Source organism: Sinohyriopsis cumingii, chromosome 14 (assembly GCF_028554795.1).
Source record: "Sinohyriopsis cumingii isolate HCF-2022 chromosome 14, ASM2855479v2, whole genome shotgun sequence".
Classification (NCBI taxonomy): domain Eukaryota; kingdom Metazoa; phylum Mollusca; class Bivalvia; order Unionida; family Unionidae; genus Sinohyriopsis; species Sinohyriopsis cumingii.
Window position 1 is genome coordinate 71,549,692 of NC_142974.1, and position 24,933 is coordinate 71,574,624.

General features: G+C 33.8%; 1 long non-coding RNA gene and 1 pseudogene across 2 annotated transcripts in view; both read left to right on the forward strand.

Annotated features, from left to right (window-relative positions):
* Positions 1–12,409, forward strand: part of LOC149784113 (uncharacterized) — a 19,217-nt pseudogene extending 6,808 nt beyond the window's left edge. Inside the window, exons 9-12 of the transcript XR_016413980.1 lie at positions 9,725–9,930; positions 10,261–10,330; positions 10,523–10,868; positions 11,027–12,409. The product of XR_016413980.1 is annotated as an uncharacterized LOC149784113 (transcript). The remainder of the gene's footprint in view (positions 1–9,724; positions 9,931–10,260; positions 10,331–10,522; positions 10,869–11,026) is intronic.
* A 9,283-nt stretch (positions 12,410–21,692) lies between these two features.
* On the forward strand, positions 21,693–24,013 carry LOC149784114 (uncharacterized). Its single transcript, XR_016414100.1, has 4 exons — positions 21,693–22,903; positions 23,254–23,324; positions 23,534–23,697; positions 23,879–24,013. It is a non-coding gene; the product is annotated as an uncharacterized LOC149784114 (long non-coding RNA).
* Positions 24,014–24,933: the final 920 nt, after the last annotated feature.

Genomic DNA, 24,933 nt, shown 5'->3' on the forward strand with positions numbered 1-24,933 from the left:
TAATCAGAGGCAAAAGATTTTACAGGAGACTAATTTTATTTATTGTAATTCTTAATTTGGTTCAAGAATTTTAAAAATATAAATATAGCACTCTTGGGTTCTAATTATTCAGCTGCTCATTGTCATATTAAAAATTAAAAAAATGCTTTAAAAAATATTTGAAATATGAATGTAGTGATGCATGCTTCTGACTTATTAATTGTGCTGCTTTTTGCAATATGAATGTAGTTTAGTGAACTATCCATGAGCAAAGAAAGAGACAGAGAGAGAAAATGCACCAAAACTGTATATTTTATTAAGTCATTGTAATTGTATAGACGTATCTTGGGTTGATGAGTGTGTTTTGGGATAGTCTTCAGCAAGTATCAACAAAAGAATAAATTCTACTGATCATACTTGATATTTATACAGCGTAGAATTTTGCATATCTCTGTCTTTTTATTTGGTTTTATTCTATTTTATTGCCCACACGTATCCTGGGTAGTTGAGGGTGTTTTGGGACAGCCTTTTTTTGTTTTAGGGTAATCATAGGGTCTTTGATTTGGTGATAAATATCAATATGGGAGAAAAAAACAATGCAGGAATTTACTGATCACTATCCTTTTTAAGGTCTGATTCAATATAATTGTATACATGTATCCTGGGTAGGTGAGTGTGTTTTCACACAGTCTTGAGCTAGCCCCATTACTTTCAGGGTGACCGAAAAATTAAACTTTTGGTTGTCTAATTCATGCATAATGTAAAGCGGGGAGGGTATGAATGTTTTCTGGTGGTGACTTTTGCTGTGTCCCACTTAATTTTGGCTTTTCGTTATCTACGGGTTGACCATCCTCGATGTTATTACCCTGTTCGAGTAAATATGAAGTGGTGAAACTTATAGGTGAAATAGATAGAGATCTGAGCAGATATATAGAACAAAAATAGCTGATCTGTTCACTGACAGATTTAGTTCATCATAGGGTCAAGTGAACAATTGAAGTCAACGGCTTGTACAATTGGATAACCTGCTAGTCCCCAGCTTCTTCTGCTTCGACTGTAGTTGTTCAGAACCTTGGATCTCAGGATGATACTTTCTACCATCCATCTCTGGATACTCTCAGAATACGTTTAGAAATTAATACCAGGCAGGATTGCATCACAGGATTATATGTCTCACTGCACTTCTCTCTATCCTTCTCAGTATACGTCTCAGGGTAACATCACATCATTCGTCCCAGGAGCTATTTTCTCCCTTTTAAATAAATACAAATAGAGACAACCTTAATTTCCTGTTATTTATGATACAGGGGATTTTAAATTATTCTCCCTCATTATCAGATTTTTCTATCAGTGCTAGACAGATGCTAAGGCTGTCAATTGACTGCATATGTTGTATAATGACCCTAGTTAGTCAAATGGCTAATTCATTACGCCTTGACCTTAATGCACCCTACGCAAGGCTTGGCGTTCTGAGCCAGCCTCAATTTACACAGCAAATAAATGGAATACATTATTACATCAATTACTATATCATTTCAGTCAATCACACTTACTCTTAATCATATGTGAAATCTTCTAAATTTAGTGAATTCACATGGATTCTCATAATCATATTAACTAATGTAATGCATTAAATTCTTAGAACCTAATTCTTAATCATACGTGAAATCTTCTAAATTCGGTGAACATTAATATATGACTTTCTATGCATAAACTCAACAGTTATATTTCATAAAGCAAATTATTATACAAATGTAGGAAAAAGGATTCATGTTAATACAAGTAAATAAATTCATCAAAGCAGTATATAAGGCATCAACAAATTATATGGAATTGTCACACCACCTTTGCTTTCAGCGTTCCTCCTTCTAATAGCCAAAATTATTTTGTCGGTCCCTTTCGACAACAGTCCCATTTTACGAGGAATTTCTTGCAAATCCCCCAGAGCCTACTCTAATTTCTCTTCCAGAAAAGCTTAGACTGATTAAAATTTCGATGTAGGTGATATTGAAACCTATGAAATTTTGTGTGGGAAACACGCCACCTTATTTAACATAACCAATCATAATCAAATATCACTGCCGCCCTTTTCTTCAGAGATGCCAAATTCGGGGTCAGCTTGACCTGTTAGTTTGAGTAACAGTGTTTCTGCGATTTCTCAATTTTGACAACTTTACCATGAAAATGAAGTTTACAGTGTCCCTAATAGTCTGTTTTGCTGCTGTATAAACAAATGCTTAATTAGGAACCAAATTCTCCCTCTAAAGGACATCACCAAACATGGTCGTATGGCGATATGATACGCGCATGCCTCCATAGATCTAATTAATGGTTCTCAACTAATGTATTCTTGTTAGATTGCCAGAAATTTGCCCCATCACACATAAGTTGTTGGAAATAATCAAACATAAAATTTGCAGGACTGATTTGGGGTGGCAAACAAGTGTTAAAACATTGCCTAAACTTTTAGAACAGTTTTTGCTTTAATATTCTTCAAAGGAATAGGCTTTGGAAATCTTGAGGATGCACACATTATGGTCAAAAAGTTGCTTGACCTGGTATTAAGTAAATAACCAACAGTCTGCCATTTTTCTGCTAAATAGCTTGTCAAATGGTCAAATGCAGGAATAAGTTGCAGATGTGCCTTAGATATATTCTTTTTGGGATTTCATACCATATGACAAGTGTGAAGATCTATAGTACTTATAAACGTCACTTTTAATTTTTGGTAAATAAAAAATGATTCAAGATCTTGTGATAAGTCTTATTGACACCAAAATGACCAGCTTAAGGAGTTTTATGGGTTAGACTATGCATTTCCTGTCTATATGACTTGGGAACAACAATTTGATTGCTCACTGACCACTCATCACCTGCAGGTACAAGAGGTGTCTACATTTTCTCATAATTAACCCATTTTTCACAAAGTAACAAACTGGTACTTGTGTGGCTTTAATTTTTAAAACCCAGTCTTGTGTCTTCTCTGAGGAATAATAGCACTTGGGGGCCTATAACTCATTAAAATGGCTTGCATGCTTATAAAGTAGCTGTTACTTTCTGCTCAGATATCTTACAAATCTGCAGTCAGAAAATGGCCCATGGTTTCTATTATTCTGTGAGGAAATTAACTTATGAATTTCTCTCTCTCTCTCTCTCTCTGACTCTCTCTCTCTCTCTCTCTCTCTCTGCTGGTGATTAAGACATATCAGTTATGGAATTTACCTTATCCATTGTTCCAAGGCACATACATTAGGAATAAGAGGCCAATTTTAAAATTTCATCTCAGGTTCATAAATATAATAGTTTTGTGAAGGTCAAAGTATCAGAAATAAAAAAAAATAGCAAATAAAATATAATCTTGTCATGGCATTTTGCTCATAGCAAGTGCAAACAACCTGTTTTTATTGCCCACAAAATAAATTTATCAAAAAGTGTGCATTTTTCTACAGTATATTTATTGAATACAGATCCAGTAATGGAATGTTTTTGTGGATTAATTCTTGAGACAGACACTAGGGAATATAACCTGACTGTTCTTGAGTCATAATTTACAAATGTATGTGGTACACAAAAGGTAATGTGTCTTGGCCAATCTAGAATTTAGTTTTAATTCCTCAGAATTTGCAATGATGAGTGTGTATGTCCAATCCAAAAGCCAGAATGTGTGAAAAGTTTGTTTTCCTTCATGTTTTATTCATGTGAAAGTGAAAAAGAAAAGGGATTGGCAAATGAAAATATAACAACCATGTAACAATACAATCCAGGTATTTGTTCAGTATAATTGCCTACCTGTATGGTAACTTTTGTTTCAGACTAATTCTTCTAACAATATTGATTTTATGAATGCTGGTTTAAATTAAACTTTTTTTTCTCTTACATTTCCTATGAAAAGTTAAACATAGGACTGTATATTTCTTTTATTTATTTTGCCTTATTACATAGTTGTATTGTTCTGATATTTTTTGTGTTAAGACAATATTAGCTTATATTTGAAGCAGGATAAAATAATGATAAAACCACAGACAAATGAAGATGTTCATTTGGGGTGGTAGGGGTGATGGATGGTACAATGGCCAGAACTGTGACTTGCCTTAAAAACTTTACAAGTTGTTTTAGAAAATTATGTGGGGGTTGTCTTATTCTTCTAACAGAAAACAATCACCTCTGTAGAAGATACATGTAAAAATGTATACTAATCTTTTGAACTAATACATTAATTTCATATCCAAATGTATCAAGCACTTTTAGTACCGTATTGTAGCAGTAATAATACAAACAAATTGAGCTGGTTACTGGTAGTGGTAGCAATGTTATTTATATTCAATATATTATATTTTTATAACTGCTACCAAAGGAGTTTGATGTTTTATCAGTAAGGTACCATACAATCAGTCATCTTATCTGTACTATATATATATATATATATATATATATATATATATATATATATATATATATTGCTTTATGTATGGATGAATATGGTTTCAAATAATAAAAAAATGCAGTTTCCAGTTTGATATATGTCAAAATAAAGCATCTCATAATTGAATGGAGGTGATCTTATGTTTACATACAGAAAATATATTTCCTACTCTTAGAATCTCTTTTCTTATATAATGAAATAAGTTCATATTTTTTGCAGCATATATTCTTTGTATGTGATGTCCTTGTTTCAAGTCATTGCCTCTTTCTGTTGTATTGGAACTGGAAATTTAAAATGAAATTGGAGATTTGACATACTTGTCACAGACAACTAGTGACAATACTTGCTGGCTATTGCATAATCATGCATGCCATACCTTGATAAGAATTCTGTATAATTTGACTATTTACCTTACTTCTTGTTATATATATATATATATATATATATATATATATATATATATATATATATATATATATATATATATATAATTCAACTGCCACTGTGAACTGCAGATTAACAGTAAAGTTTAATTACATAGGGTTGAGTGAATAAACAGAATCCTCATCTCAGTAATGTACTCTCTTTCTCTCTTCAATAAAGAAATGAAAGTATGGCCTCTAGGTGCTATTATCTGCACTTTGCTCAAACCTTATGAGGTTTTTACTGCTACAAAAAGCAGAATTTGCACTGCACTCTAAAATAATAAATATGCTCTAAAATGATAATTGTATAGAATTTGTTATATTTAATTTGTTTTGTGCTTCTTGCAGGCCAGCTCTCTTCCAAATGTTAATACCCTGAGACATCAGGTGATGTAATTTAATTCGAATGATATTTGAAATAAGACACCCAAACATGCCATAAAGTGGTATAGCCTCTTGTTGCTAGGGTCAGGGGAGTAGTCCCATTGTAAAAAATTGTTGTGTCATAATGCCATCTGTTGTCATAATGAGGCATTATTTTATGCTTACCTCCTTGATTCTAACCTGCAATGTGCTTGAAGCTACATTATAGGCATGATTTTGGAAGGTGCAATTTGTGAAACTTGTGATATAGCAAGTTTATAAATGTAATGTTAAAACTTGTAATAACTGACAAACTATAGAATTAATTCAGTTGTTTTTAAATTGCAAGATACAAGGATGCAGAGTGAAAGTAGATCTAGGTACTTTCAAGCAGCCATTTACAGCTTGCATCAATGAAGAATAGAAAATTCATGACTAGAATTATGAATGTAGCACTTGCTAGCAGCTATTGACAATATTGCAGAAGGAAAGTAGCACTTGCAAAGTGCCACGTACAATCTGCATCAATGAAGAATGCAGTATACATTTATAGAATTATTTAAGTAGCAATTGCAAGGAGCCATTTACAATGGATCATCAAGGAAGATTAGAAAATACATGCATAGAATTATGGCGGTGATCCCCTTCCATACTTTTCGAGGGGAGAATTTTATTCTTAATTAAGCATTTGTTTATACAGCAGCCATACAGACTATTAGGGGCATGGTAAACTCTGATTAAATAGTAAAACTGTCACAAACTGAGAATTTCCATTAACGAGTAGTTACAACGTAGAAGCTCAAATTGACCCCAGATTTAGCGTCATTTGCACGTGTTGCTAACATGTTATTTGAATCCTGAGCATGATACGCACTTGAGGCTGCTTAGTGTTTTAGGGATCATTTGCTGAGATAACACGATTGTGTGGTCTGAACTTAACTGAGTAACAATTGATGCCGATACAAGGATGCCAGTCGTCGACTGTTAAAGGTTGGGTCACTTAAGTGACATCAGTGAAAAAATTTAAAATTTACTTATACAACAGGACTGTATCATGCACAACAAATATGGTTGATCTAGCTCTGAAATACAAAGAATTATATCTAGCAGTATCTGAGACAGCTAACACGTGACTTGTTGCATTGTTTCTACTGCAGACTGAGAGGTGGAACAGCCGCCAGAATATAATCAAATTTCATATCTACTCTGAAACATTTATTGAGAATGTCACTTGATGGGTCCAATGTTGAGAATTTTGATTTCAGGAAGGCATTTAAGAAATTGTCTGGGGAAAAAATGTGGCCGATACTGATGAAGTTTCAGTGACATTGTTCACAAAGACTAAGCAGTACCTTGTATTACAAGTTATAAAGAAAGTTTCTTATTCATTCTTCTTTTTCATATGCTATGCATTGAACATCACGTGTATATAATGGTATTGTTATATTTATTATTAATTAATCTTGTGCTTTGGAAAGTAATAAAAGCATTTAAAAATTACTTTATTGTCAAGTTTATATAGATCTAAAATAGGGACGATATAATATTACGCATATATTTTAAAATAATAGAACAAGAACAAACTTAAAGACCTAATAATGTTCAAATGTTTGCACAGTGGGCTGAAAATCTGCCGGGTGTGAAGCACGCTTGGCTGGTCCGTTGATGCACAAAGACTCATTTTAGTATCCACGTCCACGAATTAGGGTAGTACCAATATTAACGGTGACGGGTCAGAAAGGTCCAGTACCAAAACGGCCTGGGTTAAAAAGACTCAGTCCAGACGGGCCAGTAACGGGCCAGAAAGGCGCAGTACCAAAACGATCCGGATTAAAAAGGCCCGGTCCAGAAAGGCCAATAACGGGTCAGAAAGGACCTAGACGGAAAAGGCCCGGGTTAAAAAGGACCGTTTACAAGAATGATTAATGATAATAATAATAATAATAATAATAATAATAATAAAAGATATTTAAGATATTTAAAAGATATTTAAATATTTATGTTGCATATATAAACAAGTAAAACTATAGTTGATTAATTTCTCATACAATTCAAGGTGGTTATTCAAGAGATGCTGCTGACAATTAGTAACACTATTTTGTTCATGATGAGCGTTTATCGAGGCAAATTTTGTATTAACTAAATAAATCCTTAATCGTTTACAACAGGTTCCAGTGACCATAAGTGTATCCGATCAAGACCAAGATGAGCCAGAAGACCCGCCTTTTTTGAAGTTAAGTGTAAGTGTTTAAAATTCATAAGGCGATACGAGGATTTTTGTTTGTAAGGCAATGAATTAAACCAGTCAGTTTTCGACTGCCTTAATATTTATATTTCCAGAAGTCACAATTTGCCGTTTTACATATGATGAAACTAAATGAAAAATCATTATCTGGTGCGAAGAAAAATTGAAAATGTAATGCTTTTTATTGTTTCATTTATTTCATAGATCCATAGTATAGGCAATTTGTCGACTGATATTCCGGTGGCCGAGTTGACGGAAATTGAAATGGATCCATATGGGGCGATTACGATTCCTGACATCACCGATGCAGACACTTCTTTCGATATAAGTGACAGAAACATTGATCCAGTGAATATTATTGAAGAAGAGTACGTATACACAAGTAATAATAGTAATATTTGCAAAGAGTCTGAGACACGTTATTATAAACATGATTTTGAACTCCTTGGTAATCATATACAAACATAAAACATGTGCAACCGCAATACTTCCGTTCATCATAAATGCTTAAAATTTGTATGATTGCTTGCATAACATTGTTTATTTCAGGTCAGTGCACGATGTTTTGACTGAGACGATAGTCGAATACCGTGGTATAACGTATTCAATCCTAGAGGGATCTTCACAGAAACATACCAGACCAGACTATTGGTGTCCAGACTTGGATATTTATATGGGGTAAAGGTGTGTGAAAATGTGTGGATATTAACAGTATTTACATCATTTATTGTAAACGTAGACAAATACATATGATTTATTTTCAATTCTGACAATTCAATTTCTTCAAAATCCTGGACAAACATGTTTATTTATATCGACAAACAAATTCCACATGATAATTTCGATTTAGTTTGTTACTATGGATGTGAACTTGTGTACATCAGGTTAGATTACTGCAGTATTTAGATTGAATTTATCCTTATTTAGAATCAAAATACATACTTCTCGAATGTCCCCTAATTGATTGTATAATTTATAACACTGAATACTGTTGTTTCTAGGAAATTAATCACATATCAATTACAAATGACATGTATATATCAAATGCGTAGTAAAATACATCTTTCTCGACCTTAATTTGTTACAATAAAATTGGTGTGTGTGTGTGTGTGTGTGTTATCAAATCTTTAATTGTATTAAATTTCCTCATTGGCCAAGACTGTTCAAGGACATACATAATGCATTTCTGTTCTTGCAGCGAGATAACGTAAATTCTACTTTGTGGCGTTGCATTTCTAGAAGTGTCAACATGAAGTGCAAAGTGACAATACGCCAGCAAGGGAACTTATTTGTTCAAAGCTATGCTCAGCACACGCACACCGCTATCCATGACATTCAGCTAAAGCCACAGGTGTACGCCAAGGTAAATTTTTGTCAGCATAGCATGTTAAATTGTCAGCTAATTGTACCTTTTGTACATAATCAACGCAATATAAGTATTATAAGAACAAAAATTACATGTAACTATAATTATTTAAATATTCAATCCTAACACAGTGGTGATACTAAAGGCAATATTCGTTAAATGTTTTTTTAATATGCTTTTCATAATTTTAGTGGATTCCGTGGTAAAGGCAATAAATTTTCATACATGTTTAGTGCTTAATTATACGCTTATGATTACCTCCTTTGACATAACAAGATTTTCTCCTTATCAAAGGTGAGACGTGCTGCTAGAGAGCAGATATTCACACTAGACGTTGAAGATTGCAGAAGACGCTATTCTGGAGAGTTCTGGACCAGATACAGTCTCTCTCCTAAAGAAGACGCTTTTGAAAAGAGTTGCCAATAGAACCAGAGCGAAACTACGTCCAGAAAAGACAAGAACGTTGGACTTTGTAGTTTATATAGAAATCAGACAAATCTACAGTTCGATATTAATTGACTATAAAATTTAAACTAATTTATTTTTTCTTTTTTATAATGTTTGCTCATTATTCTTAATATCTGCTCTCAATTATACTTTGAAGTTAAAATATATTATATATAGTTTGTAGTTAAATATTGATAGTTTAAAGTGTGAATATTTTAAGACATGAATGATATTGACAACAATTATATATTTGTTCTGAATTTTACAGTTGAATGAGGACTTCATCAACGCTCCTGACTTCTTGGTGGCAGACATCAGAATGGATAGATAGCGACACTTCTTGCTGGCAACTGAATATCTGTTAGGAGTTTTGCGAGAAGCAAAACGGTGGTATATGGATGGAACATTTAAGGTAAATCATTATGTTGTATTCATTATTGTATGCTGTTCGACTGCCAGCTATTGCTGAGCTGCAGATATTGTCTGTTTTAAATTTATAATAGCACGCAATAATAACCTTCATGTCCAATTGTTTAATAAATGTGATTATAACTTCCAGGTCGTTGGTGAGCCTTTCCGACAACAGGGTCAACTCATGTCCATCCATGCTTTCATCGAAAGAAATGGCGCACAGCATGTGTTCGGTTTAATGAGCCGGAAGACGAAGTCAGACTATCAGGCTGTAAGCCATTATGTTAAAGCTTTCTTTCTCTCTGCCTGTTACAAAAATTACTGACATTTCCAGCATGTTTATTGGATAGATATAGGATAGATAGAAGAAACAGTAACAAAATGAATACACCATGTGATGAGACTATGTCGTGATATCTCAAAAATGAAACATATGTCTCTTGAATGTTGTACAGTGTTTCCAGCATTTGTATTTCTTTCCAAGAATTAAATGATGAGTCATTTTTGAATGTTAGGTAAATGACGTTATGTAATCGCTGTGGAATTGATTATGGTAACAGCACTACGAATACTGACCTCATTTCGATTCTTTGGATTACAGGTGTTTCGTTCTCTGCAGTCAAGGTTGGGACATGTATCATTAGAAGGATTCGTACTGGACTTCGAAAAAGGTAAGCTGTTTACTAATAACATTAATGTATATTTGAAATTGAACATTACTCAACAACGCTAACAGTGCATGTCTGGAAAAATTAATGACATCGTGCAATATCATGAGGACACCGTATTACCTTTCACATGGAATTGCTTCATACACAAACAATATCATATCGGGAATTTTATTTGCATATGCATATTTTCAGCTGCATTGCTCACCATCAGAGAGGCCTTTCCCGGCGTCGAACTTAAGGGCTGTGCCTTCCACTGGTCCCAGGCCGTGTGGCGATACGTGCAGTCTGTTGGATTGGCTGAAACGTACAATGCGACGAGAAGGCCTTCACTCCTTCGTTCGTCAAGTGCTGGCCCTTCAGTTCCTGCCCAGCGCGCACATACATCAAGCCGTGCAGATGCTGCAAATGAAGGCTACAACAAATGCTACACGGACCCTTATCGGGTACCTTCGCAGGCAGTGGATGGATAATCCAGTGTTTCCAGTTGAGGCCTGGTTTGTATACCGCCAGAAAGTACGAACAAACAACGACGTTGAAGGTAAGCACAGCAAAAATAAAGCATATCAGTATAAAGACATTAGTCTGTTAATATGCATGACATAATTATCCGTATCATATTAATATGTATACATGTTGATATATAAAAACGTATTACGTATACAATTCAATTGTTCGTTATCTGTTTTACATTTTCAGGCATGCACCATCGTATAAATTCAAGGGCAGTACACATGTTACTAGGCTTCTCCCAGTTAGTGCCACTACTGCGGAGGGAGGCCGATCTCATGCGCTTGGCCGTCCAGTGTAACTACCTAGGACGTGAGAGACGAAGCTACAGATTTGAAAAATCATTAAATACACTTTGGAACCAGTACATGCAGCACAAGATAAAAACCTCTAAGTTTTTGAGCTCCGTCGGTGAGAGGTATGGTCTCAGAGTGTAAGTATAAATAATCACGTAATTGAGTCGTAATTAAACTGACCTTGAGTTAAATTTATCGAGTTGTGAGTATTAAAATCGTTAAGTCTTTATTCTGCCAAAAGACATGATTAAACTACGTCGTTGATGAAATGTGACCTGATAATTGCGATTTGCAATGCTAGTCGCATGAGGATAAAAATCTAACAACCCACACTTTTAAATGATATTGAGAAAAAATTAAAAAAAGTAAATGCAAATGTCGTCATTTGAGATTTGTGAAGTCATGTGACTATTAATACAAATGACGAGTACTGGGTCACGTTTCATCTACGCCATAGTGTCACCCGATTAACGACATAATGATTATAATACTTGCCATTTCTGAGGAAATAAATAATTTTCCTATCGATTTCATGCCGATATGAGTCGATATAACAAAGTTTAAATTTCTAGGCCCACTGGTAAGCGACTACCATACCACATATGTTCATGGTTAAGCTCCTTTTGTTACAAGACAAGATTCATATTATTTGCGTTTGTTTCATTAATCCTGTAATAGGAGGTTAGAAATATTTTTTTTGTACATTGAAATGACTTTATATGCCATTTAGGAATACAATCAAACTAGCTTCGTGTGATACATTTTGTGGTTTTGTGCATCATCATCGTTTCTGACTGATATTTTTTGGAGAGACTAGCAAGAGAACATTTTTAGATTTAGAAAATGCATGTTTTATAATCTAAAATGTTCTTTAATTCCTTTCAGTAATGGTCATATGTAAGCATTGAAAAAGTTGTTTCATCTTGGAAAACCCCGGGAAATGACATGGAAATTTATCTTTAGAAAAGCTGAATAACCGTGAACAACATTACTATATCCCTCTGTTATTCTAGAATTGAATCCTATATTGTCATATTAACATCGGCAGCCACTGTAGTGCAAATTTGTTAAGTTTTTAAGTGATTATCTACGTATGCATGTTTTTATAGTTCGATGATTATTTATTGCTGTTATTGTAGAATTATTTAATATATGTTGCTGTTAAATTTATTTGACAGCCATTATGAGCAATATTGTTGTAGCATTTGATATTAGATATTAATATTCATGTATTATCGATAATGATTGATATTATTGACATATTAATAAATCTGAAATGGCATTAGCGTTTGTCTTTTTTGTACTTGTACTAGTTAGATATGATATGTTTTCTTCTTTGTCTCTTTCTAACCTATCATACAAATTTATGTTGTTATGTATAAATAACCTCTTAAATCTTTTCCAATTGTGACTTGACTTTCATTGCAACCACAACGCAATAACGGTGCCTACTTGGCACAGAATATAACAAATGTCTATTGAAAGCATAAAATATAATCAACGCAGATAAAATACGCATACACGTATTAACGATATTGAATGTATATGAAACAGGAAGAGTCAGTAGTCTTCGCAATTTAAAATATTCATCCATCCATCATAAATGAAATCGCCATTACTTAGTTACGGCATTAGCATGACAAAGTTGGCATACACAAACCACACGTGGGTACCACTAACTCGTATTCAGTCTTGACATGTTATAACAAAGATATTATTGATTCGCTTTACATACAGTGTTTTCTAAGACAATTATTATTTGTCTTATTTGTTCATTTTACATAGCACATGTAGTAGCGTGTCGCAATTATTTTCATGATCACTGGACGTACGATTGTGACATACGGCACAATGTTTCTCTACTGCACATATTTATAGACATTTACCAGTAAAACAAGGACTTTATATTTTACGTTTTAGTTACTTTTATTAGACACGATACTAGTAGCTGGTAATTAATATATAAATGGGCCTTTTTGGGTCCGGTTTTTTTCGGACCGGTCCTTTTAAGCACTGGTCCGTTTTGGCCGTGGGCCTTTTCGGTACCGGTCCGTTTTGACCCGTAACCACATTAACACTATGTTTGAACCAGACATTGAATGCGGTTTGCGGGATGAAGTTTAGGTTCTGACAATCGGCCAGTAAAATGTTAGTGTTACAGTCAAGATCGCCCAGCCCAAACTCATAAATATTAATACGTACTCCATCTCCCTGTCCATGTAGACCTACCGCCACTCCAGGTCCTCTAGTGCCGACCTAATTTTGATACTATGACTGGACGAAGTATTCATTTGAAGACGTATAGTGGGGATAAACCATTCAAATGTGAAGTTTGTGAGAAAACATTTAGTAGTAGTTGGATTTTGCAGCGTCACACGATGATACATGCTGTAGATAAACCATTCAAATGTGAAGTTTGCGATAAAATGTTCAAATGGTTTAGCCATTTGAAGGTCCATGTGATAACTCATACGGGAGATAAGCCATTCAAATGTGAAGTTTGTGATAAAATGTTTCCGCGCCTTGATCATTTGAAGGGCCACATGATGATTCATACTGGAGTTAAACCATTCAAATGTGAAGTTTGTGATAAAATGTTCAGGCTCCATAACGACTTGAAGGTCCACATGATGATTCATACTGGAGATAAGCCATTCAAATGTGAAATTTGTGACAAAATGTTTCCAATCAATAGTTATTTGAAGTCCCACATGAGGATGCATACTGGAGGTAAAACAGTCAAATGTGAAGTTTGTAATAAAATGTTCAGGAGCCTTAGCCATTTGAAGCGTCACATGATGATACATACTGGAGATAAGCCATTCAAATGTGAAGTTTGTGATAAAATGTTTAGGCGCCTTGAACATTTGAAGACTCACATGTTGATTCATACTGGAGACAAACCATTCAAATGTGAAGTTTGTGACAAAATATTTAGATTAAGTAGTTCTTTGAAGGTCCACATGAGGATACATACTGGAGATCAGCCTTTCAAATGTGAAGTTTGTGATCAAATGTTTAGGTGCCTTGAACATTTGAAGACCCACATGTTGATTCATACTGGAGACAAACCATTCAAATGTGAAGTTTGTGACAAAATGTTTGCACTAAGTAGTTATTTGAAGAGACACATGAGGATACATACAGGAGATAAATCATTCAAATGTGAAGTGTGTGATAAAATGTTCAGAGAGAGTTCTAGTTTGAAGACGCACATGAGGATACATACTGGAGATAAACCATCCAAATGAAAAATTTGTGGTAAAACGTGGTTAGAACCCCCATCCCTTGATTCAAGGACGGATACTCCAAATTTTCTTTGTAACAAGCTCCTGTACAGTACAGCAGGGTGGTCCTTTTCTTTCAACCCCAGTTTTGACGCATTTAAATATTTACCTTCACCATTTAAAAAAATCTATTTCTTAGTGATATCTTTCATTACTTTGGAAACATTAGTTATTTTACTAAGGATCAGAAATGACAATGATATATTTGTACTCTTCTTAATGAGTTTTCATCAGACAAACCCTGCTTGTAACGATTGTATTGTATATCACCCATTTTGAAGCACCTCACAGACGTCTGTCTTTCCTGTGATACTACTGTACATAAGCTCCTGTGAAAATAAAATATTTCAGGGCAATATCAATAGCACATTAAATAAAGTTTATAGGTAAAATTGACATTACAAAAATTAAGCAATCCTTAAAGGTGTTCTTATTGTTATCATGATCTTCATTTTGGGACATAATTTGCTACAAAATCTGAAAAAATCAAACTGGAAAATCATGATCGTATCATGATAAAAATGCTTATTTGCAATTAGAAAGATTGGATTTAGTGTACAATTGTTTTCCAATACTTAATTTGCATTGGTAATATACAGAATCCCCAAAACCAGCTTTAAGACTGGTTTACATCCTTTAAAACTTTTGTCTCTAAAAGTGGAAATAATCAGAGACAAAAGATGTTACAGGAGACTAATTTTATTTATTGTAATTCTTAATTTGGTTCAAGAATTTTAAAAATATAAATATAGCACCCTTGGGTTCTAATTATTCAGCTGCTCATTGTGATATTAAAAATTAAAAAAAATGCTTTAAAAAATATTTGAAAGATGAATGTAGTGATGCATACTTCTGACTTATTAATTGTGCTGCTTTTTGCAATATGAATGTAGTTTAGTGAACTATCCATGATCAAAGAAAGAGACAGAGAGAGAAAATGCACCAAAACTGTATATTTTATTAAGTCATTGTAATTGTATAGACGTATCTTGGGTTGATGAGTGTGTTTTGGGATAGTCTTCAGCAAGTATCAACAAAAGAATAAATTCTATTGATCATACTTGATATTTATACAGTGTAGAATTTTGCATATCTCTGTCTTTTAATTTGGTTTTATTCTATTTTATTGCCCACATGTATCCTGGGTAGTTGAGGGTGTTTTGGGACAGTCTTATTGTTTTAGGGTAATCATAGGGTCTTTCATTTGGTGACAAATATCAATATGGGAGAAAAAAACAATGCAGAAATTTACTGATCACTGTCCTTTTTAAGGTTTGATTCAATATAATTGTATACGTGTATCCTGGGTAGGTGAGTGTGTTTTCACACAGTCTTGAGCTAGCCCCATTACTTTCAGGGTGACCAAAAAATTAAACTTTTGGTTGTCTAATTCATGCATAATGTAAAGCGGGGAGGGTATGAATGTTTTCTGGTGGTGACTTTTGCTGTGTCTCACTTAATTTTGGTTTTTTGTTATCTACGGGTTGACCATCCTCGATGTTATTGCCCGGTTCGAGTAAATATGAAGTGGTGAAACTTATAGGTGAAGTAGATAGAGATCTGAGCAGATATATAGAAGGAAAATATCTGATCTGTTTACTGACAGATTTAGTTCATCATAGGGTCAAGTGAACAATTGAAGTTAACGGCTTGTACAATTGGATAACCTGCTAGTCCCCAGTTTCTTCTGCTTCGACTGTAGCTGTTCAGAACCTTGGATCTCAGGATGATACTTTCCACCATCCATCTCTGGATACTCTCAGAATACGTTTAGAAATTAATACCAGGCAGGATTGCGCCACAGGATTATATGTCTCACTGCACTGCTCTCTATCCTTCTCAGTATACGTCTCACGGTAACATCATATCATTCGTCCCAGGAGCTATTTTCTCCCTTTTAAATAAATACAAATAGAGACAACCTAAATTTCCTGTTATTTATGATACAGGGGATTTCAAATTATTCTCCCTTATTATCAGATTTTTCTATCAGTGCTAGACAGATGCTAAGGCTGTCAATTGACTGCATATGTCGTATAATGACCCTAGTTAGTCAAATGGCTAATTCGTTACGCCTTGACCTTAATGCACCCTATGCAAGGCTTGGCGTTCTGAGCCAGCCTCAATTTACACAGCAAATAAATGGAATACATTATTACATCAATTACTATATCATTTCAGTCAATCACACTTACTCTTAATCATATGTGAAATCTTCTAAATTTGGTGAATTCACACGGATTCTCGTAATCATATTAACTAATGTAATGCATTAAATTCTTAGAACCTAATTCTTAATCATACGTGAAATCTTCTAAATTCGGTGAACATTAATGTATGACTGCCTATGCATAAACTCAAGAGTTATATTTCATAAAGCAAATTATTATACAAATGTAGGAAAAAGGATTCATGTTAATACAAGTAAATAAATTCATCAAAGCAGTATATAAGGCATCAAAAAATTACATGGAATTGTCACACTACCTTTGCTTTCAGTGTTCCTCCTTCTGATCGCCAAAATTATTTTGTCGGTCCCTTTCGACAACAGTCCCATTTTACGAGGAATTTCTTGCAAATCCCCCAGAGCCTACAATAATTTCTCTTCCAGAAAAGCTTAGACTGATTAAAATTTCGATGTAGGTGATATTGAAACCTATGAAATTTTGTGTGGGAAACACGCCACCTTATTTAACATAACCAATCATAATCAAATATCACTGCCACCCTTTTCTTCAGAGATGCCAAATTCGGGGTCAGCTTGACCTGGTAGTTTGAGTAACAGTGTTTCTGCGATTTCTCAATTTTGACAACTTTACAATGAAAATGAAGTTTACAGTGTCCATAATAGTCCGTTTTGCTGCTGTATAAACAAATGCTTAATTAGGAACCAAATTCTCCCTCTAAAGGACATCACCAAACATGGTCGTATGGCGATATGATACGCGCATGTCTCCATAGAGCTAATTAATGGTTCTCAACTAATGTATTCTTGTTAGATTGCCAGAAATTTGCCCCTTCACACATAAGTTGTTGGAAATAATCAAACATAAAATTTGCAGGACAGATTTGGGGTGGCAAACAAGTGTTAAAACATTGCCTAAACTTTTAGAACAGTTTTTGCTTTAATATTCTTCAAAGGAATAGGCTTTGGAAATCTTGAGGATGCACACATTATGGTCAAAAAGTTGCTTGACTTGGTGTTAAGTAAATAACCAACAGTCTGCCATTTTTCTGTTAAATAGCTTGTCAAATGGTCAAATGCAGGAATAAGTTGCAGATGTGCCTTACAATATTCTGATTGGGATTTCCTACCATATGACAAGTGTGAAGATCTATAGTACTTATAAACGTCACTTTTAATTTTTGGCAAATAAAAATTATTCAAGATCTTTTGATAAGTCTTATTGACACCAAAATGACCAGCTTAAGGAGTTTTATGGGTTAGACTATGCATTTCCAGTCTATATGACTTGGGAACAACAATTTGATTGCCCACTAACCACTCATCACCAGCAGGTACAAGCGGTGTCTACATTTTCTCATAATTAACCCATTTTTCACAAAGTAACGAACTGGTACATGTGTGGCTTTAATTTTTAAAACCCAGTCTTGTGTCTTCTCTGAGGAATAATAGCACTTGGGGGCCTATAACTCATATTAAAATGGCTTGCATGCTTATAAAGTAGCTGTTACTTTCTGCTCAGGTATCTTACAAATCTGCAGTCAGAAAATGGCCCATGGTTTCTATTATTCTGTGAGGAAATTAACTTATGAATCTCTCTCTCTCTCTCTCTCTGCTGGTGATTAAGACATATCAGTTATGGAATTTACCTTATCCATTGTTCCAAGGCACATACATTAGGGATAAGAAGCCAATTTTAAAATTTCATCTCAGATTCATAAATATAATAGTTTTGTAAAGGTCAAAGTATGAGAAATGATAAAATAGCAAATAAAATATAATCTTGTCATGGCATTTTGCTCATAGCAAGTGCAAACAACCTGTTTTTATTGCCCACAAAATAAATTTATCAAAAAGTGTGTATTTTTCTACAGTATATTTATTGAATACAGATCCAGTAATGGAATGTTTTTGTGGATTAATTCTTGAGACAGACACTAGGGAATATAACCTGACTGTTCTTGAGTCATAATTTACAAATGTATGTGGTACACAAAAGGTAATGTGTCTTGGCCAATCTAGAATTTAGTTTTAATTCCTCAGAATTTGCAATGATGAGTGTGTATGTCCAATCCAAAAGCCAGAATGTGTGAAAAGTTTGTTTTCCTTCATGTTTTATTCATGTGAAAGTGAAAAAGAAAAGGGATTGGCAAATGAAAATATAACAACCATGTAACAAGACAATCCAGGTATTTGTTCCGTATAATTGCCTACCTGTATGGTAACTTTTGTTTCAGACTAATTCTTCTAACAATATTGATTTTATGAATGCTGGTTTAAATTAAACTTTTTTTTTCTCTTACATTTCCTATGAAAAGTTAAACATAGGACTGTATATTTCTTTTATTTATTTTGCCTTATTACATAGTTTTATTGTTCTGATATTTTTTGTGTTAAGACAATATTAGCTTATATTTGAAGCAGGACAAAATAATGATAAAACCACAGACAAATGAAGATGTTTATGTGGGGTGGTAGGGGTGATGGATGGTACAATGGCCAGAACTGTGACTTGCCTTAAAAACTTTACAAGTTGTTTTAGAAAATTATGTGGGGGTTGTCTTATTCTTCTAACAGAAAACAATCACCTCTGTAGAAGATACATGTAAAAATGTATACTAATCTTTTGAACTAATACATTAATTTCATATCCAAATGTATCAAGCACTTTTAGTACTGTATTGTAGCAGTAATAATACAAACAAATTGAGCTGGTTACTGGTAGTGGTAGCAATGTTATTTATATTCAATATATTATATTTTTATAATTGCTACCAAAGGAGTTTGATGTTTTATGAGTAAGGTACCATACAATTAGTAATCTTATCTGTACTATATATATATATATATATATATATATATATATATATATATATATATATATATATATATATATATTGCTTTATATATGGATGAATATGGTTTCAAATAATAAAACAATGTAGTTTCCAGTTTGATATATGTCAAAATAAAGCATCTCATAATTGAATGGAAGTGATCTTATGTTTACATACAGAAAATATATTTCCTACTCTTAGAATTTCTTTTCTTATATAATGAAATAAGTTCATATTTTTTGTAGCATATATGCTTTGTATGTGATGTCCTTGTTTCAAGTCATTGCCTCTTTCTGTTGTATTGGAACTGGAAATTTAAAATGAAATTGGAGATTTGACATGCTTGTCACAGACAACTAGCGACAATACTTGCTGGCTATTGCATAATCATGCATGCCATACCTAGATAAGAATTCTGTATAATTTGACTATTTACCTTACTTCTTGTTATATATATATATAATTCAACTGCCACTGTGAACTGCAGATTAACAGTAAAGTTTAATTACATAGGGTTGAGTGAATAAACAGAATCCTCATCTCAGTAATGTACTCTCTCTCTCTCTCTTCAATAAAGAAATGAAAGTATGGCCTCTAGGTGCTATTATCTGCACTTTGCTCAAACCTTATGAGGTTTTTACTGCTACAAAAAGCAGAATTTGCACTGCACTCTAAAATAATAAATATGCTCTAAAATGATAATTGTATAGAATTTGTTATATTTAATTTGTTTTGTGCTTCTTGCAGGCCAGCTCTCTTCCAAATGTTAATACCCTGACATCAGGTGATGTAATTTAATTCGAATGATATTTGAAATAAGACACCCAAACATGCCATAAAGTGGTATAGCCTCTTGTTGCTAGGGTCAGGGGAGTAGTCCCATTGTAAAAAATTGTTGTGTCATAATGCCATCTGTTGTCATAATGAGGCATTATTTTATGCTTACCTCCTTGATTCTAACTTGCAATGTGCTTGAAGCTACATTATAGGCATGATTTTGGAAGGTGCAATTTGTGAAACTTGTGATACAGCAAGTTTATAAATGTAATGTTAAAACTTGTAATAACTGACAAACTATAGAATTAATTCAGTTGTTTTTAAATTGCAAGATACAAGGACGCAGAGTGAAAGTAGATCTAGGTACTTTTAAGCAACCATTTACAGCTTGCATCAATGAAGAATAGAAAATTCATGACTAGAATTATGAATGTAGCACTTGCTAGCAGCTACTGACAATATTGCAGAAGGAAAGTAGCAGTTGCAAAGTGCCACGTACAATCTGCATCAATGAAGAATACAATATACATTTATAGAATTATGAAAGTAGCAATTGCAAGGAGCCATTTACAATGGATCATCAAGAAAGATTAGAAAATACATGCATAGAATTATGGCGGTAATCCCCTCCATACTTTTCGAGGGGAGAATTTTATTCTTAATTAAGCATTTGTTTATACAGCAGCCAGACAGACTATTAGGGGCATGGTAAACTCTGATTAAATAGTAAAACTGTCACAAACTGAGAATTTCCATTAACGAGTAGTTACAACGTAGAAGCTCAAATTGACCCCAGATTTAGCGTCATTTGCACGTGTTGCTAACATGTTATTTGAATCCTGAGCATGATACGCACTTGAGGCTGCTTAGTGTTTTAGGGATCATTTGCTGAGATAACACGATTGTGTTGTCTGAACTTAACTGAGTAACAATTGATGCCGATACAAGGATGCCAGTCGTCGACTGTTAAAGGCTGGGTCACTTAAGTGACATCAGTGAAAAAATTAAAATTTACTTATATAACAGGACTGTATCATGCACAACAAATATGGTTGATCTAGTTCTGAAATACAAAGAATTATATCTAGCAGTATCTGAGACAGCTAACACGTGACTTGTTGCATTGTTTCTACTGCAGACTGTGAGAGGTGGAACAGCCGCCAGAATATAATCAAATATCATATCTACTATGAAACATTTATTGAGAATGTCACTTGATGGGTCCAATGTTGAGAATTTTGATTTCAGGAAGGCATTTAAGAAATTGTCTGGGGAAAAAATGTGGCCGATACTGATGAAGTTTCAGTGACATTCTTCACAAAGACTAAGCAGTACCTTGTATTACAAGTTATAAAGAAAGTTTCTTATTCATTCTTGCTTTTCATATGCTATACATTGAACTTCATGTGTATATAATGGTATTGTTATATTTATTATTAGTTAGTCTTGTGCTTTGGAAAGAAATAAAAGCATCTAAAAATTGCTTTTTTGTCAAGTTTATATAGATCTAAAATAGGGACGATATAATTTTACGCATATATTTTAAAATAATAGAACAAGAACAAACTTAAAGACCTAATAATGTTCAAATGTATGCACAGTCTGCTGAAAATCTGCCGGGTGTGAAGCACGCTAGGCTGCTCCGTTGATGCACAAAGACTCATTTTAGTATGCACGTCCACGAATTAGGGTAGTACCAATATTAACGGTAACGGGCCAGAAAGGCCCAGTGCCAAAACGGCCCGGGTTAAAAATGCCCGGTCCAGAAAGGCCAGTAACGGGTCAGAAAGACCCAGTATCAAAACGGCCCGGGTTAAAAAGGCCCGGTCCAGAAAGGCCAATAACGGGTCAGAAAGGACCTAGACGGAAAAGGCCCGGGTTAAAATGGACCGTTTACAAGAATGATTATTAATAATAATAATAATAAAAATAATAATAATAATAAAAGAAGAAAAAAGTCAGTTTTTCTACAATACCCATATCTATTCACTTCTAAGTCAATGATATTTTTACATATATTGCTAAAACACTGAGCTGCCTTAACTGAAATACTGGTTAGTGAGAATTAACACCTAGACAAATATAAAGAACGGATTGCAAACAGCAGACCTTTACCGATTACGTGTGCAGATTTTGGAAACATCGCACGTGCAACACTGGTAGGTACACTTTTAAATATATTCCTAAAGTTGTGAAAATCTTCATATTCACTTCTATTCAATTGGAAATAGGGAAGCACGAGCAAACATTTATTATTCTTACGTACTCCACCTTTTCTTGAAGTCACTAGAACTACAATGAAACATATAAAGATGACGGTGCAGGTCATTGATAATAAAATTATCAATGAGAGTCTTGCCTATTGCCGACTTTTGCAACACAGGGTACAAAACATAAGAACATTCTTTAGTTAAGAATATTCTCTTTATTTACGACAATTAAGACACTACTCTGAAAATGATGGCGATAGCTCGCTTCATGTGTTCAATTAAATCACCTATGAAATTTTTATCTTTTGCATGTTTTAATTGTACATCCTACAGAGTATGGATCGAAATATTTATCTAAGAAGATTATATATTAAATTATTTATTCTAGGAATACCCTTGCTGGCGTACAGGGAGGCTGTAAATAGCAGAGGGGAAATCAGTTTTACATGCAGGCCATGCAGAGAATTGAATCAGGTATGATATAAAACAACTAAATATTAAGAAAATATTTCTACCACATATGACCATGGTGGTGGAAGATCAAGACAAAGACGAGCCGATGAACCCAACTTTGTTTAAAATTCATAAGGCGACACGAGGAATTTTAAGAAAACTTGCAATAAGTTAAATAACAGTACAATCGTGTTCATGTCGTATTTATGTTGTATATATAAACAAGTAACACTATAGTTGATTAATTTCTCATACAATTCAAGGTGGTTGTTCAAGAGATGCTGCTGACAATTAGTAACACTATTTTGTTCATGATGAGCGTTTATCGAGGCAAATTTTGTATTAAATAAATCCTTAATCGTTTACAACAGGTTCCAGTGACCATAGGTATATCCGATCAAGACCAAGATGAGCCAGAAGACCCGCCTTTTTGAAGTTAAGTGTAAGTGTTTAAAATTCATAAGGCGATACGAGGATTTTTGTTTGTAAGGCAATGAATTAAACCAGTCGGTTTTCGACTGCCTTAATATTTATATTTCCATAAGTCACAATTTGCCGTTTTACATATGATGAAACTAAATGAAAAATCATTATCTGGTGCGAGGAAAAATTGAAAATGTAATGCTTTTTATTGTTTCATTTATTTCATAGATCCATAGTATAGGCAATTTGTCGACTGATATTCCGGTGGCCGAGTTGACGGAAATTGAAGTGGATCCATATGGGGCGATTACGATTCCCGACATCACCGATGCAGACACTTCTTTCGATATAAGTGACAGAAACATTGATCCAGTGAATATTATTGAAGAAGAGTACGTATACGCAAGTAATACTAGTAATATTTCCAAAGAGTCTGAGACACGTTGTTATAAATATGATTTTGAACTCCTTGATAATCATATACAAACATAAAACATGTGCAACCGCAATACTTCCGTTGATCATAAATGCTTAAAATTTGTATGATTGCTTGCATAACATTGTTTATTTCAGGTCAGTGCACGATGTTTTGACTGAGACGATAGTCGAATACCGTGGTATAACGTATTCAATCCTAGAGGGATCTTCACAGAAACATACCAGACCAGATTATTGGTGTCCAGACTTGGATATTTACATGGGGTAAAGGTGTGTGAAAATGTGTCGATATTAACAGTATTTGCATCATTTATTGTAAACGTAGACAAATACATATGATTTATTTTCAATTCTGACAATTCAATTTCTTCAAAATCCTGGACAAACATGTTTACTTATATCGACAAACAAATTCCACATGATAATTTCGATTTAGTTTGTTAATATGGATGTGAACTTGTGTACATCAGGTTAGATTACTGCAGTATTTAGACTGAATTTATCCTTATTTAGAATCAAAATACATACTTCTCGAATGTCCCTTAATTGATTGTATAATTTATAACACTGAATACTGTTGTTTCTAGGTAATTAATCACATATCAATTACAAATGACATGTATATATCAAATGAGTAGTAAAATACATCCTTCTCGACCTTAATTTGTATAAATAAAATTGGTGTGTGTGTGTGTGTTTGATATAAAAATTTTAATTGTATTAAATTTCCTCATTGGCCAAGACTGTTCAAGGACATACATAATGTATTTTTGTTCTTATAATTATAATTTTTATTTGTTTATGTGCAAATTGTACACTTAGCTGACAATGTAACATGCTATGCTGACAAAAAATTACCTTGGCGTACACCTGTGTCTTTAGCTGACGGTCAGGGACAGCGGTGTGTGTGTGCTGAGCATAGCTTTGAACAAACAAGTTCCCTTCCTGGCGTATTGTTGCTTTGCACTTCACGTTGACACTTCTAGAAGTGCAGCGCCACAAAGTAGAATTTACGTTATCTCGCTGCAAGGACAAAAATTACATGTAACTATAATTATTTAAATATTCAATCCTAACACAGTGGTGATACTAAAGGCAATATTCGTTAAATGTTTTTTTAGTATGCTTTTCATAATTTTAGTGGATTCCGTGGTAAAGGCAATAAATTTTCATACATGTTTAGTGCTTAA